The sequence below is a fragment of the Amblyomma americanum genome, chromosome 1 (assembly GCF_052857255.1).
Source record: "Amblyomma americanum isolate KBUSLIRL-KWMA chromosome 1, ASM5285725v1, whole genome shotgun sequence".
NCBI classification, from domain to species: Eukaryota; Metazoa; Arthropoda; class Arachnida; order Ixodida; family Ixodidae; genus Amblyomma; species Amblyomma americanum.
The window spans coordinates 401,574,653-401,593,355 of NC_135497.1; positions in this window are offsets into that span (position 1 = coordinate 401,574,653).

An 18,703-nucleotide genomic window follows, 5' to 3' on the forward strand; every position below is an offset into this window, starting at 1 on the left:
TTCCCTCCTTCCCCTTTCGACGTGGGCTATCGCCGGGAAGGCACCCACAGCTTCCCGCCGTGCCTCGTGAACAAAAGCGCATTCCCAGAAGGGCCGTGACGGACACCTGTCATGGCGGACAGGCAGTACTCACCAAGAATGTGGAAAGACAGGCGCTAGTGAATTAGCTCCGAAGAGAGAGCCTGTGTATACTCTCACTTGAGAGAGAGTGGTGGCGTTTTTGTTGTTTATTTAGTTTGTATTGTTAACAGACTCTGGGTTCGAGGCTAAGCCCAACCCAAGGGGTTGTCCCCATCTCGCATGTTATTTTGGATTGGAGAATTGATGCTTTGGGCGGGCCACTGGAAATGACCGCCCTTAGTCCTTTGTTAATCAAGTGCTTAAAAGCACATGTAAACGGATGCAGTCCGGTCTGAGCTGAGGACGACATCGTTCGCCAAGAGTGCCTTCAGCGCCGAAGCCCGACGGCGTGCAGCTTCTGCCAGCAACCGCTCGAGCCCAACTCCGGAGCCACTCCATCGCCCCCATGAAGTCGTCGGCACGTAAGCTCGGACGCCCCAGCCTCTGATGTATAACCTTAATCATGTGTAATTATTGAATATACCTGTTTGTTTAAACTGAGCCATACGGTGTCTCTTTGCCTCTCCGTCCCGTGTGGACCTGCGCATTATGGGGGTCATCACAGCTGCAAAAGTGGGACTGTCCCGCCTAAATCGGGACGTCTGGTCACTTTATCTTTACTACAGGGCTGGCATCCATATTTTGGGGTATTGTGTTCCTTGGAGTGGACTAGATGGTTCTGAATGTTTTTGGAACGCCTGTAAATCACGCGGGGTGCGCATGTAAATATTTTCGATAGTCATTGACTTTGCTGGGGAATATTAAAGTGCTTATTAAGAATTCTGTTTATGTTCGGTGCGTTACTGTTAAATGTGAAAATAAGGTTTGTAGTGCAATCATTTCAGTTATCTCTTCGGTGCCCCTGGAGTATTAGACTACGGTTCAGATTTGAAGCTCTGCTTATGGCGTCATCAATAAAAGAACGTGGATAGCGCTGCGTTAAGAGCACGTAAACATTTTTTAATGCTTTTTATACGTATATGTAAACATTTTTTTTTTTGCTTGAAGTGCGTTTGTCGTCTACTGCCATTTCAGAGGCGCTTGGGCCCAGTCAAGCTGCTTTTTAGCAGCTTTTAGCCCTTGCATCTCTGTAGTATGTAACTTGCATTTTGTAAAAATGAAATGAAATTGCATTTGGAAGAGAAAGACAAGGTTTTATTTTGCAGTGTAAGCTTGCGTCTCTAGAATGAACAGAGAACGTTGCCTCACACTGCTTGGGCCTGTCGTTTGACCCCTCGTTCACCGCAGGGAAAAAAAGGACCTCTCTAGGAAACTATTTGTGGGATCTTTCCTCTGCTTCAGGAGGGGAGGGGGAGGGGAAGGGGGTTGATGGCCTCCCCTTTGTCGGGTTCGCCGCGACACGCGACGCACGACGGACAAGACGACGAAAGGAAGCGGGGAAAGCTGCCTTTCCTAAATTAACCGTGACTTGCAGGTGCCTATAGCTGTGTTTGGATTCCAGGGAAGTAGCAGCCGACCTCTGAATCCTCCTCGCCCATTCCCACGGGGCTCCGCGTGCCATGTCGCCATGTGCGGTGAAAAGAGCAGTGTGCAGAGTTTAAATTAAACAAGTATGAAGCTATACAATGAAGCCAATTACAGACAGCTAGAGGAATTTCAAGAGCATGCTGTGTGATGCTAGTTATCTCAGTGAAAACTAATGCAGCCAACTATTATTTCGTTTTTTTTTTACCCAACAGACATGAAAGGTCTGAAGATGAATTAGTACCAAACACATCGGTACATCAGTTGTAATGCCTGAAAAAAGTTGTACCAACATATAGATGCCCATGTCGTGATAATCAGGAATACTGAAGAATTAAGGAAAATTAAAACATTTATTTTTGTTCGGGCTCACACACCTGCTACAAACATCTTTATACGTAGCAATTTAAATGACTCTGTGGGAAGCTTTTTGGGTAAAAAGTACAGTATGGCAGAAAGGAGTCTTTACGAATTGCACTGTGTAGAAATAGTTGCTGTTGTTGTTAGCCTATCAAAAGATCGCACATACCCACACTGGGCGATCGGCGAAGAATCCGGTGGCTATTCATCTGTACTCAATTAACAAAAAGAAAACCACGCGGGAACGCAACACTGGCGGATGTGCTGAATTTCAGGAACAAACCATGCAACAAGTAACAAAATATTCCTAAATCAGATTTTACATTGCATAATGAACCATGACTGTACCAAAGCAATGAAACATAAGTGAAGCATTTCATTCCTTTCGTGACATAAATGAGTTATGAGGTTTGTTGAACAATTAAAAAAGTGATTTTTCATGGCAGCCAGCATGGGTCATTTTAAGTTATAGCTCAAGATTACAATTACATCTGATATAGATGACATGCATGCTATGAAAGCAAGATAATTTTTTTTCCTTTTTTTATGAGAAATGCACAGGCAGTTTCAAGGCTTGCTTCACAATTTAATTTCTGGCGTATACACAAAGGCATGTCTATAAATTATTCGTGCGTTACACCAGAACCAACACTACTTAAGTTGGTAAATCATGTTCATTACCTGGGTGTCATTAATAGCAAACATATGCTAATGCTGCTAATGTTATAGACGAACAAACAGTGGTTTTATGAAGACGTTAAGCAATACGTGATACTGTTGTGTCTATCAGGTAATGAACTGTGCGGCAGTTTCAGTTTCTCTTCTCTTATTTTCAAATTCAATTCTCTTACTTTCAGTTTCTCTTCTTCAGAGTTTGTTTCAGTCACATGCATGTTGCTTGACACCGCGTATACGTGACGCAGGAAAAGTAGAGGGGGGGGGGGGGGGGGATCGGAGGAAACTTGGCGTCAGCATGACATCGCTCGCTCCGGTGTGTCGTTCGATCTTGCATCTACAATACAACAACGTGCCGACGAGGTAAACCTTTACTATGAGTTTCACGGGATCTTACGCCCCCTCGTACATTCCTGCAAACCCCGGGTCAGCCACCAATACCATGGAATCAGTGGAAGGCACGCACTGTTTTCTACCTACTTAAAGGCGTCTGGCGCCTGAGTTTCCTGCATCCCGGCGCAAAGCTATAGATGCTTCTGCAATCGCGCGGCGTCGGAGGTCAGCGTCGTTCCAGAACGCCTCCCGCCACGAGCGCCATTTTAAAACGAAGGAGACCTCAATTAAGTGAGGTTACGAAACGCGAAGATGCGTCGAAGGTGCCTCCGCCCGCCTTCCGTCGCGGAGACAAAAAGAGGGCTCCTTCCTAAAAACTGAGAGAGAGGGGAGAGTAACAGAAAGAAAATGGGGAACGAAGGCGCGAAATCGCCCAAGTGTGCGTTATTGCAATGGGTTACTGCCCTATATGAAGCATCACGTTCTATTATCTGCAAAGCAGGAAAAAGGAAATAAATAAAATATATAAAAAATATAAAAAGTTGAGGGGGGGAATCGACCTCCTGCATGTTTGTAAACAAACGCGGTGGCGCTGCAGTCGCTAGCGAGCTCGTGGTAGGCAAAAGGTCGGGGAGTGGCGTCGCGGATAGGTGTTGAGCGCTTGTTTTCAAGGCTTGTAGGCGCGTTTCCAGTTTCTGCGAATCATAGCAATGGTCGATGCTTCCAACTTAGTAATTTGTCGAGGTACACGAGCTCGCGTTGGCCATGTGCGGCCTATAAAGAGAAATAGTTTGCCACTGTCCTGTATATATGGTTAGTAGTAAAAATGTAGAAAGCGTTCCTGCCGTTTATTTATGCGCAAGGCATTGAATAAAACAAGTTTTGACACTCTGCACTGGCCGGAATGATTTTACTTCGGGACAATAGTGAGGGGAAGTGCTGGCCTTGTTTCGGCGGAGCAGACGTGCGCTCAGCGTCTGCTGACATACGTACGTGTCACGCTGTGCGAAAAGTGGGGACAGCGTCGTGTCCCTGATCTCCTGTCTCGCTTAGCGCTGTTTTTAGCCGCATGACCACGCACAGCCAGGCCGACTTGTCCGCTTGTTAGGCTGGTCGATTTGGTGAAAATTTTTGATTTCTAGAATTATTTTCTTTCCTAGCCCTGAAGTCTAGTTTCGTGACGAAAAATTATAGCAAAATATTGAATACAAATTTATAAATTACGCTTTTTAGAAGTGTGGTCGTCAAAAATTGTGAGGTAATTTCTTTGATTTCAGTGCCGCATTTCTTTGACCAAAGCGAAAGCGAAGATGCCATAAACGAGGGAATAAACTTTAAGGTTCGTTTTGTGACCTCTCACATTTTCTACGACTGGATCACTCACCTTCGTAATTCGCATGAAAATCAAATGATTCCATTTGTCGCAAACTATTCCTGAGACGTTGAGGAGCGTAATAAATCTCGATTTTTTTCCCTACACGTGCAGTACTGTGTTATTTCTTGTAAGAAACGTTTTCATGTAACTATGCATGCATAAGTACCGATCATATAGAAAAAGAACTAATCGCGTCATCGTACAGAACAGGGCTTTATGTACATGCTGGCATAAAAAAACTGCGCACTATCTACTCAATTATTTGGACCTTGGGGGACTTGACGACGGTGTTAATTATAATTAGCCAGAACTGCACCAGGTATAGCTATAAATAAAAGGAATTACTGAAACTAGCGTAGTAATTTCATATTTGCACCAAGTTTAGTTACATATCGCATGCATGAATAACGAAAACACTTTTCATTGCCGCGTCCCCTCTCAATCTCGCCACGTGTCTGTTAGTAGCACGCCTGCGGCTCCTTCTTGCCAAACAAGCTTCGCGATCATGTACTACCTCATGAAACATGACACATGCATGATGCAATGAAAAAGCATATGGCGTTTAGCACACTTAAGGTACGCTATTCTAAGCACACCAACGTGACCGCGCAAGATTGACACAACTTACCAGACTTCTTTCTACTCGAATGAAATAATTACGTCGTCATTCAAGAAGCAGTTTAAAGTAAATATTAAATGTCATAAAACACGCCATTAAAACATGGTGTGCTATTAACAAAAAAACGCATTCCTTGGGGGCGAGTGAACCTGTCGGCGCCCCGTGCACTCCGGCTCAAGGTGATAAGTACGTGTGCAGCTGCATATGTGGCAGTGCCTATCGACTCCCAGACTTCGCGCTTTACTACCGTGGCCCAATGCCTGTTAGCCATTTCCGAATGCGGCATTTATGCGCGAGAAACCTATCGAGGCTAATTTAATATTTTTTATGCTACTACGCGGACCCAGCAGTGACGCAGCTGGTCAATATATGCTGCTGCACAGGCTTGAAGCAGCCGCCGCTAACTGCGGCAGCTGCGGTAGGCACGGGCAAGCGGAACCTGTTTTGCCTACCATGCGAAAGTCGCTGCTAACATCAGCGCCACCGCATCTTCGTGACGTCGCGGGGTGAAGGAGGTCCATAGGCAATATGCTTTGCTCTCATAACTGTTTTCTCTGGTCATGAGCAAGAAAGACTGGCAGGGGGAGGAGAAGGGCGGCATGTGGAAGCAAGCACGCAAATTGGCATGACCTCAGGCGATGCAGTCCGGGTGCTGTGAATTTCAGTAGGGCTAGGACTATGATCTCTGAAGTGTGGAGAGAGTACCAGGGTTTTCATTCATACCGGCCTGCACAGTATTAAACTGATATATAAAGTATGACTCTCGTTGCTCACGCTCACGGGCATTTTGGAAGCCGCTCTGTAGCAGCGTAACTTTTAGTTTGTGAAACTCGTGACCTTCCTGGGAAAGATGTTTCGACAGGGGGAGGAGAGAAAGAGATCTGGTGTGCGCGCGGTGGTTGTTGAATCTAATTCGGAAGGAATTCTCTGTTTGGCCAATGTATTGCATCTGACAATCGCCACACTCGAGCATGCATACTACGTTACTACTGTCACAGTTCAAGTTTTCACGGATGGAGTGTTTGAAGTTAGAGTGTGTGCTTTGAGCTAGTGTTGTTGTCCGCATGTGCTGGCAAACTTGACAGCGATTCTTCCTGCATGTTTTTTGGTAGTCTGTAGGTAACCTGTAGAACTGTTTGAAAAATTTTTGACAGTCGATCGTTTTGTTCGATTATGTTGAAATGTTTTTTTTTAGAGTTTTGTTGACATTAGGAAGGTTGTTTGCGAAGGTTAAGACGAGATTAGAGCGGTGTTCATTTGCGGTTGCTAATGGGGGATCCCCAAACATTTCATTACGATCTGTTGCTTCCGCTTTCGTAACGGCATCATCAATAATGGAGGCCGGATAGCATTGGTCCCTCAGAACCTCCCGCATACGGCTAGAATTTTTTTCGAAGTCTTCTGGTCGTGAGCAGATCCGTTTGAATCCGATGGCTTGGGAATATGGAATTGAAGTTATGCAGTGGCGTGGGTGGCAGCTCTTCTAATGAAGGTACTGTTGCCTATCCGTGCGCTTTCTATAGACACTGGTGATTAAGGTACCCTTCTCCATTCGAATTGAGACGTCCAAGAAATTAATTTGACTGGTGGAGTAAGGGTGTGTGAAGCAGATGTTTGGATGTACGTTGTTAAATGCTGAAATAAACTGGATGAATTGGTCCTCTGTTTTCGTCCATACCATGAATATGTTATCTAGGAAGCGTTTGTAAAAAGCCTTTTTTGTTGGGTATGAGCGGATAAACTCCGATTCAATGCTATGCATATATATGTTGACATAGTTTGGGGCCATTTTCGTTCCCATAGCGGTACCACTCGTTTGTAGGTAAAAGGAGTTGTTGAATTCAAAAAAGTGGAGCTTGAGGACCAGATCAGTAAGTGTAGCGATGGTACTTAATTTGGCTAGGAGCATCATCGTTTTTGTGTTTTCCAAGGATGCGACCAGAATCGGATGCCATCATCATGCGGTATGTTTGTGTACAGAGACACTACATCAAGGGTAACTATATATATATATATATATATATATATATATATATATATATATATATATATATATATATATATATATATATATATATATATATATATGCAAAGTTGAGAGACGCTCCATTTAGACAGATTTATTTTGAGTCGACTTTTCGGACAGAGCCTGTCCTTTCTCAAGACTGAAGTTACAGCGATCTTCCTCCCGTTCTTGAGGAGTTGTAATTGGCACACATGTCCGCCACATTAAAATAGCAACAAGCAATCGGGTGCTGGAAAGAAGATGGGCAGAAAAGAAAAATACTAGAAAAGGGAGGAAGAGTAATAAATAGAAAAAGAATACGCGCTGTCGCACCCTGTCCACCGAAAAGCCGCTGGGAGCGTGCAGAAAAAAAAGAGAAAGAAGAAAAGGAAAACGAGGAGCGGGAGGGGAGAATGGTCGCCCCTCAAGGCAGAGGGGCGGCGAGTACAGAAGCAGACGGTGGCGGATTCGCGGAGATGCGTGTATTCGCGTGCCCCTGGCCAAAACGAGTAAAAAAAAAAAACAGAATAAAGCACAGACATGGCAGGACACTTCCCTGGAGCCTCTTCGGCAGGAATAGTCAATGTGGAATCAGCGGCGCAGTTTGCTTAAGTAGAGACATGTGCACTGTGCATGCAAACACAAAAAATAAAAATAAAAAAGGCGACAAAACATCCGAGTTCGGGAAAGTGTCGTGGGGGGGGGGGGGGAGGCGGGGGGTAAACGTGAATGGCGGGAGCATTTAGGCAAGGGTTCTTCAACTGCACCCCGCTCGGCAAAGTGGTCGAACTGGGTGGGGTGGAGGTAAAGATGCGCTTCTTTATCCCGCGCACGCTGTCACAAACGTGGGGAATTCTGAGAAAACTCTAGAGAAAATGTGTCTGTCCCCAACCGGACATGACGTCATTGAAAGTCACGTGACCATGACGTTAGAGGCGTGACGTCACTTTTTCTTGGGCCAATCAGCGTTTCCAGCCTACCGACCCGCAATCGCTTGTCCATAATAACGCTTTCGTTATTATGACCAGGTCGGAATAACGATTTGGCTTGGCTTTCCGTTATTTTCACCTGGTCGAAATAACGCCGGCCCCCTTTACATCGGGCGGTGGCTCAAGCCACCTAGCCATGTCTTGTGAAATTTTACTCCTATCTTGCTTTTAGCCACCAATCAGATAACCTTCGCTTGGTTACTTCTAACCTCTTAAAATCCACTTTCCCTTCACTAGCTACCGTCGCGGGTGAACTCTGGCGGCACATATGAGCGGCACCAATTATATGCCGGTGCACGTTGGGCGGTACATCAGACATCAGAGAGCATTATTCACTCGTGATCGGCGCTTACCGGCCGCGTACGGCCTAGCGCTGCTAGCGCGGGGAGTGGTACGCGCGCAACGCTGAGCAAGTAGGGCTGCCCTCAACTCGATTTCAATGACTCCAGCACCAACCTCTTTTATCACAGCAATAAAGTTTACTCTAACAAATTTTCTTTTCTTCGAATGAGATTTACTGCATGGTGCACAAACTACGGCGGACAGTGCGTCACGGCGAAGCTCCGTCACGTGAACTTGGACTGCCGGGTCGTTCCGCAGTTCCGACTGCCGCCAACCAGTGAACAGCGAAAACAGTACGCCGTTGCGATCCAATGGCAGACTGCCTGGTACACGAGCTCCACGGCCAACCCTTGGCTACAGTGCTCTAGTACCTTGGCTTTGCTTGCAGCATTTTTTTTGTGTGTGGAAAGCGTTTCAGAGCGTTGTGGAAGTTTGGGAATTTGGTTCAGTAGGCTGTTTTCTCTCCTTGAGGAGCACCAACTTCTGTCTCGGACAACTTCGGCCGAAGCCGGTCTCGCATGACAGCGGCAGAACCGCACAGTCGTAGGCGTGCAGATATGTGCTATTCGGCGTCCGTCACTACAGCTCGACAAGATGTTAAAGGACAGAAGATTTATTCCTCAGAAATCTGTGCTGAATGCGAGTTGCTGGAATTCAGAGGTAACACTTCAGGCCTATGCGATGGAAACCGTCAGCTACCGAAACGGCGACACCGGCCACAGCGGGGTCCCGTTGCCCGACATTGCTGGTCGCAGTATATGTTTACGAGCACTTTTGGGATTTATTAATTGTTATGAGAATATATTTGCTAACTTCATGCTCAAAATGAAACACGTTTTCACGAGCAGACCAGTCGAGACGTGCACGCAGCAGGTATGGAAAAATTATAAGCTAGCTGTTAGGTTAAAGTTACCCGTTTGCGTAGACCCGCATGCCGCAGTTATGTTTCTACATTCCTGTGTGTGGAGAGGGAGGATGACAGACAAGGTGATCGCATTACAAAGTGATAAGAATTATTCACCACCATTCTTTTCATACCCTGAGGCAGTAAGTTATGAGAAGCTTCACTTCGGGATAACCGAACTTTAAAAAATATAGCAGCCAACATAGTCTAGCTGTTTATCACCTTTCATTGTACAGCCCATAGGAGAATTGACATCTGAGACAAATGTTATAATACTGAACTGTCGCTGCGCAGAAAAGCATCATTAGAAAACTATGTGCTGAACACGCATGTGAAGTAGATAGATGTCTGCATCTCTAGCTTACATGTGATGCATTGCATGCTTCCATGTCGAAATGTTGCACTGAATGGTTCACATTCAAGCTGTGCTGCAGTGTTCACGCCAAAACTAAAACTGGGTGGGAATGCCTTTCGTTCAACATTGCAGAAGACTTGGTCAAAGGAACCTGTAGAAAATGCTGAAAACAACTCGGATCAAGCTTCTGTGTGTGCTGAAAAATCCGAAGCATGATTTTTTTACGCTCTACCAAGCTATTTATTATAATTTACTGTTTGTCGCTCAGATCTCCTGGATTAAACTCATTTATTACATACTGTGTTGCATAAAATGTGACTGCAAGAGTTTTTGCAAGACAAAGGTTATATCAGATGTTATTACCCAAATGACAAGAAGAGTTTCCAGTTAACAGCCGATGAACTTTCTCATTTTGCAGTTCAACGGTAAAGCTGCCTATGTGAAGAGTTAGTTCTGCTTTTGGCTGCGGTCTGCTTTCTGTTTTGTCTTTGTGCCCGACTTCGTTTACGTTGTGGTGCCTGTAGCGAAGCTGTGCAGCAGGTTTTGACGCTTTATTTTGACTTGGGGTTTTCATTAAAAAAAACGCAAGGCAAGCTAATCTTCTGCCCATCTGCTTGTGTGATTACTTACTACACCTTACCCTGAACACTTCGCATACAATGCAGAAGTTATATATTTCCACATTTCTGCAAATATGCATCAACAGCTGGAGTGCCAGCCATTGGGACATCTGTCCATACATTGGCTGGTGTTTCTTCTTCGACCAGGCTCCGGGCACTAAATACACAACAGCAAAATGGCTACAGGTTCACCTCTGCCTTGATGGGAAGCCATAAAGCAATTCAAGAGATGCCATAAAACAGTGCATTTATTTTAGTACTTCTTTTTCATGTACATAAAGCAGCAACCAGCATTGGGAAATCAAGCACAGGAATTCTTAACATTCAGAGCTGCAAGTTATATGTAAATGGCATGTAATGTCCCACATCACCATGCAGGCCGTGAAATGCATTGCAGTGCATAACTATGCGTGGTTAATTTTGTGTGTGAATGAGGTTCTTATGCCCGTACCAAAGCCTCAGTAAATGGATGCACCTCTCTCAGTGCTGGAATAGCTGCTATGTCCCTTGCCTATCCATGCCCTTGACACACATTAGTAGAGGTGTTCAGCCACAAAGTCTCGGCGCAGGCTCGGTGCAATTCGTACTGGCAGAAAGAATGCAGCAGGGCTGAAAATGCAACACATTTGTCATGCAGTTGCATTTTTGTATTACAGACGAACTGAAATTCAGTTGCTTGAGACAGTTGTTATGCATGCCAGCTTCTGCAGTAATTTCAAAGCCATAGCAAATATTCGACAAAAGCAGTTGAGCTAATAAGAACATTAATCGAAAGCAAAACAGATTGTGCACATTTACTATGGTTGTGGAGCATATGTTAACTACAGACTTTTCTGATGAGCTCAATGCGCCGCATGTGCAAATTTTAGCGCAGCAAATAAAACGCGGTCTACCTTGCTTGCAGGCAACAACAGCTCCGGTGCTACCGCGTGGCAAGAAATTAACCCTCCGATGCAGTGCACGTGAAAGCTTTGTAAAGGCTACACAAAATATTGTAAATTGTATGGTGTTACGTCTAGAAGCGATACATGGGCAATGAGGGATGCCATAGTGAAAGGCTCCGGATTAGTTTTAGACGGGTTCTATCGCACAGCACACGGGCGCCTTTTGCGCTTCGCATCCTTCGAAACACGGCCGCCGTGTCCCGGATTCGGTAGCTGACTGCCCTAACCACTAAACCACCATGGCCGGCGTAGAAAAAGCACCGCAATTACTCCGAGGATTTGCATGATGCAAGCTCTTCGCCGTCGCAGCCACTCTGCTACAATGTGTGCAACAGTGCGCTCGTATATGTAATGCTAGGCTACAGTTGCTGGTAGTCTAGATATTCAGCGTCTGGTAGCGTGAAACCTCTCGGAAATATGTACCCTAACATATCGCCACTGGATTGCTTCATTTCCTTCAGGAGTACGGTGCCGTTATCAACCTCCAGGAGCTAATAGTGTTGTTTTCCACCCAAGGCCCTGTCGACGATGATACCGAGCCACACAGGGCTAAGTTGTGTGTCTGTGACGACCACGTATTGATCCCGCCCAGAGCCAGCATGTTTGTTACCGTCGAGTGTGATAACAGCCCCAGCACTCTTGGAATCGCTGAAACCAACATCTCACTGCTCCTGGGTCAGCAAGTCTGTGTAGCTCGCAAAATTATTGAATTGAACAGTGGGCGAACCAAACTTTTGGTGACCAATTTTGGTTCTCAACCCCAGTGTTTGCCCGGGAAAAGAGCTATAGCGTATTTCGAAGAACTTAGCGAATTTGCGGGACAGCACGCGCTGTCCGAAATCCCGGCATCAGTGGAGGCACCGACCACTCCCATAAAAACCGACGTGAACCCGAACCTCCCGCCTAATCAGAAATGCTGCCTCGAAAGCATTATCGAATCTTTCCGCGAATGTTTTGCCTCGACCTCTAAGGTTGGCCAGACTCCGCTCATAAAGCACCGCATTATAGTTGACGCAAATCAGCGACCGTTATGCCAGCCGCCTGATCGGATCTCTTCGAAGGAACGGGATGCCATTCGCCGACAAGTTCAAGAAATGCTCCAAGACGACGTGAAACAACCGTCGACGAGACCATGGGCATCGCCTGTTGTTCTAGTGGCGAAGAAAGACGGAACCCTACGGTTCTGTGTTGATTACAGGCGTCTAAACAAAGTCACCAAAAAAGACGTTTATCCTCTGCCAAACATTGATGACTCCCTGGACCGGTTACGCCACGCCACGTACTTCTCGTCACTAGATTTACGCAGTGGCTATTGGCAAATCGAGGTGGACGAATGCGACCGGGAAAAGACCGCCTTTATTACACCGGATGGTCTGTACGAATTCCGGGCGCTTCCTTTCGGCCGGTGCCCGGCTCCTGCTCCCTTTCAGCGGATGATGGACACCGTGCTTGCCGATCTAAAATGGCAGTCCTGCCTAGTGTACCTAGATGACGTAGTCATCTTCTCCGCCACGTTCGAAGAGCACCTAAGGCGCCTGCGCGCTGTGTTCCCAGCAATTCGTTCGGCCAGTCTTTCCCTCAAGCCCGAAAAGTGTCACTTTGCCTTCCAGCAGTTGAAGTTTCTCGGTCACATCGTGAGCGCTAAGGGAGTCAGCCCTGACCCCGATAAGACAGCCGCCGTCGCTGCTTTTCCCGTGCCAACTGATAAGCGCAGTGTGCGCCGCTTTCTGGGTCTCTGCGCCTATTATCGGCGTTTTGTGCCGAACTTCTCCCAGATCGCTGAGCCCCTCACCCGCCTCACGAAAGATGCTGAACCGTTCCTCTGGGGCCAGGAGCAACAACAGGCTTTCGAAGACCTCCGCACTAGTCTCCAGAGTACGCCTATCCTTGGCCACTTCGATAAGTCAGCCGACACTGAACTGCACACCGACGCCAGCAACATCGGCCTCGGTGCGGTCCTTGTGCAGTGGCAGGATGGTATCGAATGCGTCATCGCATACGCAAGCCGCACCTTGTCATGCTCGGAGGCGAACTATTCCACTACTGGCAGTTCTGTGGGCAGTGACCAAATTTCAGAACTTGCCGCGAGTGCCAAAGTCGCAAGACGCCACCGACTAAGCCAGCAGGACTACTGCAGCCTATTGATCCGCCACAAGTCCCCTTCCACCAAGTCGGCATTGACTTACTCGGCCCATTTCCGGAGTCCTCGCTGGGTAACCACAACATTGTGGTCGCCACCGACTACCTCAGCCGGTACTGTGAAACTAAAGCTCTCCCTCGTGGTACCGCTGACGAAATTGCGAACTTTTTCGTTCAAAATATTGTGCTTCGTCACGGTGCACCCATCATCGTTGTAACTGACAGGGGAACGGCGTTCACCTCGGCCTTTACGCAGGAGGTTATGCACCTTAGCGGCACAAGTAACCGCAAAACAACAGCTTACCGCCCTCAAACAAACAGACTAACCGAACGGCTCAACAAGACGATCGCCGACATGATTTCCATGTATGTCGACGCAGACCACCGCAACTGGGACGCCATACTCCCTTACGTCACATTTGCCTATAACACTGCTCTACAAGAAACGACACGCTTCACTCCATTTCATTTAGTGCATGGTCACGAAGCCACAACCATGCTGGGTGCCATGTTGCTTCTGACTAGTAGTACCTCATCTGTTATGGGTACTGCGTAATTCGTTCGCCACGCCGAGGCTGCCCACCAACTCGCCCGACAGCGCATCCGGCACCAGCAAGCCCTCGATGCTTGCCGCTATAACCTCCGCCACCGAGCTGTTAGTTACCAGCTCGGCGAACAAGTCTGGGTTTGGAGCCCAATCCGCATGCGTGGGCGCTACGAGGTACTTTTTTGGCCCCTAAGAGGTACTCCGCCAAGTCAGTGAGGTGAACTATGAAGTTCTCCCCCAGGGAACAGTTCGCTCCTCTAGACGGCTGACCCCCGAAGTCGTCCATGTCGCACGGATGAAGCCGTACCATGCCCGCTAGCGCTTCAGGCGTGTCTACACCAGTCGCCGGAACATTCGCCGTCCCTTCCCTTCCTGCTTCTCATTGTTGCGGCACCGAGTCGTTGCCCTTAAGAGAGGGGGAAGCGATCCAGTGGCACCATACCGCGGCCGAACTGTTTTAGATGGGACTTGCCATGCCTTGCGCACTCGAGGAGCTAGAAGTTTTGCTTTCTTCCTCGCTCGAGCTCCCTGCTGTCTTGCACTCCCAGCACGTCTAATTAAACGTGGTTTGAGTGCTTCGACCGTTTATCGGTGACAATATATTAGAGATCAGTATAGCAGCAGCATGATAATAGCAACAACAGGAGAACTTTTAATCGAGTGAACGAAGAGTCTAAAACTTCTGCGTGAACAGATGACGCACGCCGAAACGATCACACTTGCAACCAGGACCTACGGAACTACAGACCTGCACACTTCGCACTGCTCCAGCGCACACCTTCTAGTTCATGCCGTATGCCGCTAGGGAAGGGCAGCTACGGGCGGCGTGGCGCTACAAATAACCTGTTGAGCAAGGTGGCGACGGTTATATTACTTCAAGGATGTAATAGTTTTGTCATTTGTCTACGTTTTGAGTATTCATCATTCGTCCATTGCCTTAGTAAAATGCCAGAAAGTATCACGCATGCATGTGCGCAAACAGAATATTCACCACTAGGATTAAAAGAAATGTCATATTTGCATCGTTCATTACTAGGTTTTAAAATAATACGACAGGACAAAGTCACAGGGAGGCAGTGAGAGAGAAATTATTTGATAAAAGCAGACGATGATGATGATCATGACAAACAGGTCCACCGAGCGTCCTCAACGGCCAAAACGTTAACAAAAGTTGGCGCACGCAGTCCCATAGGACCCCGCCAAATGTGCAGGTCTCTAGTTCAGTAGGTCTTACTTGCAACACTTTTTTGCCATTAATTCAAATACAGAACGTCGAGCGTGGACATAATAATGCACATACAGCCTCCTGACCTTTTTTACGGCTTCATTCGCACATATTAACACATGAAGAGCCGAATTCAAGTTTGTCAGTTCCGCATTTCAAGCAAAGCGCTGTACACACATCTCGCCGAACGACCCAGAAGTCGGAGTACCCAGCATGCCTTGCAGCCCATTTAGATTGGGCACCACCTATTGCGGCACACACCCATATATTTTTACATCTCATGCTACGTACCCCCACTATGGTGCAGAGGGTAGATTCGCTCTCGTAACTACAAGTTCCAACAGCTTTTGCATGGACAAAAGGGGCGTAACAGCAAAGGACTCAATTGCACAAAAGAAGTGAAATACTCGCATTCATGTTAATAGTCCCTTTAAATATGAAGGACTGTTATGACACTATTTCATACAAGTACCATCAGCTACTAGCAGTGGCATTAATCGTGGGGCGGACAGGGGAGTCGTAGCCTCCCTTCGCTAGGGGTGGGGGGGACACAGCATGCGAGTGTTCCCCCCCCCCCCCCCCCTCCCGAGTGGCTGGAGAGCAGTGTACCCCCCTGAAATTTGCGGCGTAGATTTATACCAATAGCTACTAGCAATGTGGTTCACTGCTGTAGTCCAACTCACCATGGTATTCCCTAAAGATCCATCATAATTATTTGGTTTTAACATTGGCAGCTTCTGCAAGACTGCCACAAGAACAGAAAATGTTTATTTCGAACCTATTGCAAAAGAATCACCAACATCACACTTGAACAGGGCACATTTTCCATTTTATTCTATTTTCTTTGATTATATGCTTTGCAGGAAACAAGTGGCGTGCCTTGTTACTCTTACTTTGAGTTTTAGAGATCACATGTGTGTTTCAATGCTTCTAGAGAAAACAATATACATGAATAGTCAAAGATCACACTTCTACTCTAATCCAATGTGGCAGTGATAATAAACCCTATAGGGTCATCTCATCACTAATTGATCACAGGGTATCTCAGTGCCACTAAGACCATGAACTCACCATGCAATAAAATGATACAGGTGGCAATTAAGCAAATAAAACATACAATATTTCTGTGCTTTCATGTTACGAGCAAACAAAACTACCTATGTACATGCAGGCATGTTGAACAGACTATACAGAAAACACGCAGCCATTGAAAGCACTTGGCATTAAAGGCCAAGGATTTCATTTATATCGTTATCACAGATGAGTAAATCTCAAAGTGGTGCACATAAGGTGTGTGACGCAGACAAATGGTTGTGTTAATAGTGTCATACAACCTTTTTCACAAACACGCTGCAGTAGCCGCTTACGAGTTCATGAGCCATACTAGCACAAGTGAAGTTCCATGCAGTGACACTGCACTTTCAGAGGTTTTAAAAAGGTCCGAGGCCACTATGCACCTTATCAAGATGCTTCCCAAGTGGGGTTCTACTGTGTTCCTTGTGCTCTGTAAGCTTTGGTGATCGAGAAACACTGCCTTTCTCAGTGCCCAAAGCACCCAGAGTGAAATGTGCACGACAGAAGGCATACAGCTAGGGGTTGGACTTTTCAGTTTAAACCGAAAAGCACTGATAGAAGTACGTTGAATCCATTTTTTGAAATTCGGTTTCAATCGAAAAAAGTCAGTACTCCAGATGTGCATGTCACACCTAGCTGGCTACTGAGTACAAGCTACAGTAGGCCACAGGAGAAAATTAAGAATTCTGAAACCAAGAATGTGACTTGACAACGGTATCTTTAGAATTTAGTTGGTTTTATGGGGTTTAACATCCCAAAGCGACTCAGGCTATGAAGGACGGCGTAGTGGATAGCTCCAGGGAATTTTGACCACCGAGTGTTCTTTAATGGGGTTCTTTAATGACCGTCTTTCAGGTCAGCAGCCCAGGATCGTAACCACAGAGCCACTGTAATGGCTTCGGAATTTAGTGCCATTGTCATGAGGCTGTGCAACCATCAGCGCAAAACCATGCATAGATGGCATGGATGTGTCATATTCTGGCATCTGCAAAAATTAAGAGGCAGTTCCATTGTTGCAGTCAGCATGTGGACTACATGATGCGCGGTCCTCGTTTGATGCAGAGTGCGACCAGAACATGATGAAGTGTTCAGAACAGCCTCCAACTCGTGACCGCTCTACAAGGGGATCGCCTTCTCGTCGCCGTCCAGCTTCTTCTCCACAACTTAACCTCCATGTACATTAGTCTCGTGGCCTGATTATTTAACTTCGACATTTTTACTTTTTGTTACAACTGCATGACTTCCTTCTGCAAGGATAGCTCTTAATATGACTATCTGTGTGTTTATTACTTGTACACGAGCTGCTCGTGATAAAAGAAAGACCAAGATAAACTCTATGTAACTTTTGACCATACAGGGACATCACATACTTGACACAAGAAAAAAAATGAAAATTTATCTGTAGAAAATAATATTTACAAAGAAAAACACGATCGATTTGTGCAGTTCAGCCAGATGCCAATTATGTGCGCTAGCATTTCTGTTTCACTTCGGCTCCGGTGTTAGGATCCATTGTTCACGAATGGAAGTTGTGATTGCGATAATGAGTTAATGCTCGTATATGGAGACTTGGTCATTCCCTACTTCACATTCATAGATCCCTGGGAGTCCTCACATCATCCCTGGCACAGTGGTGCTGCAGTTAACCGGTAAGCCACTCCCGTGCAGTGGGGCTCGTGAGACGCAGGTTGCACTTCCCGAGCAACCTCTCGCAGCCAATAATTAATTGAACTGCCACCTGCCGTGGTGGGCAGTTTGCCCACAGCCCGGTAGGCAGTGGCAAGTGGGCAACCTGCCAGGTGCATATACAATGGCTAAGTGTGAGGAATGGCCACTATAAGTGCTGGTGCACTAAAAAAAAAAAGGAAGTTGCGTTCCAAAATAAACACCCAATAAGGTTCTAAATTTTCGAAAAATAGAAACTGAGAAGTCCAACCCTCTACCTACAGCACAGCAAGTGCTTCGATCAAGCAATAAGCCCTCTAACCTGGGCAACGTTATGCCCAAAGTTCCAAAGCATCAGCGATAAAAAGAGGTAAGAAAAAACTGTTTTTCAATCTGACTGGCTGCCACAGATGGCGGCTAATGCCATATGGCCATAAAATGACTCCCAAGTGCCAAAGCTAAAGCACACATACAGGTGTTTTCAGGGTAATTTACACTGAAGGCAAAATTATGAGGCATCATAAAGATGAGTTAATGCTTATATATGCAGACTTGGTCATTATCTACTTTACATACATAGGTCCCTGGGAGTCCTCATATCATCCCTGGCACAGTGGTGCTGCGGTTAAGCGGTGCACCACTCCCGTGCAATGGGGCTCATGAGACCCAGGTTGCACTACCTGTTAGGTAATTTACACTGAAGGCAAAGCCATGAGGCATCAAAATATCTAACTAAATAGCTGATCACGGGATAAATGGCCAGCACATGCCAGAATGGGCTACAAATAATACAGAACTACACAATTTACAAGGTTGTGGAACTACAACTACGTTTATGCATACACATTCAATGTAATTGCGCCTCATATCGGTGCCTTTGATGATTTATACAAAACATGATTCTCGCACCACTCTAAAAATATTAGT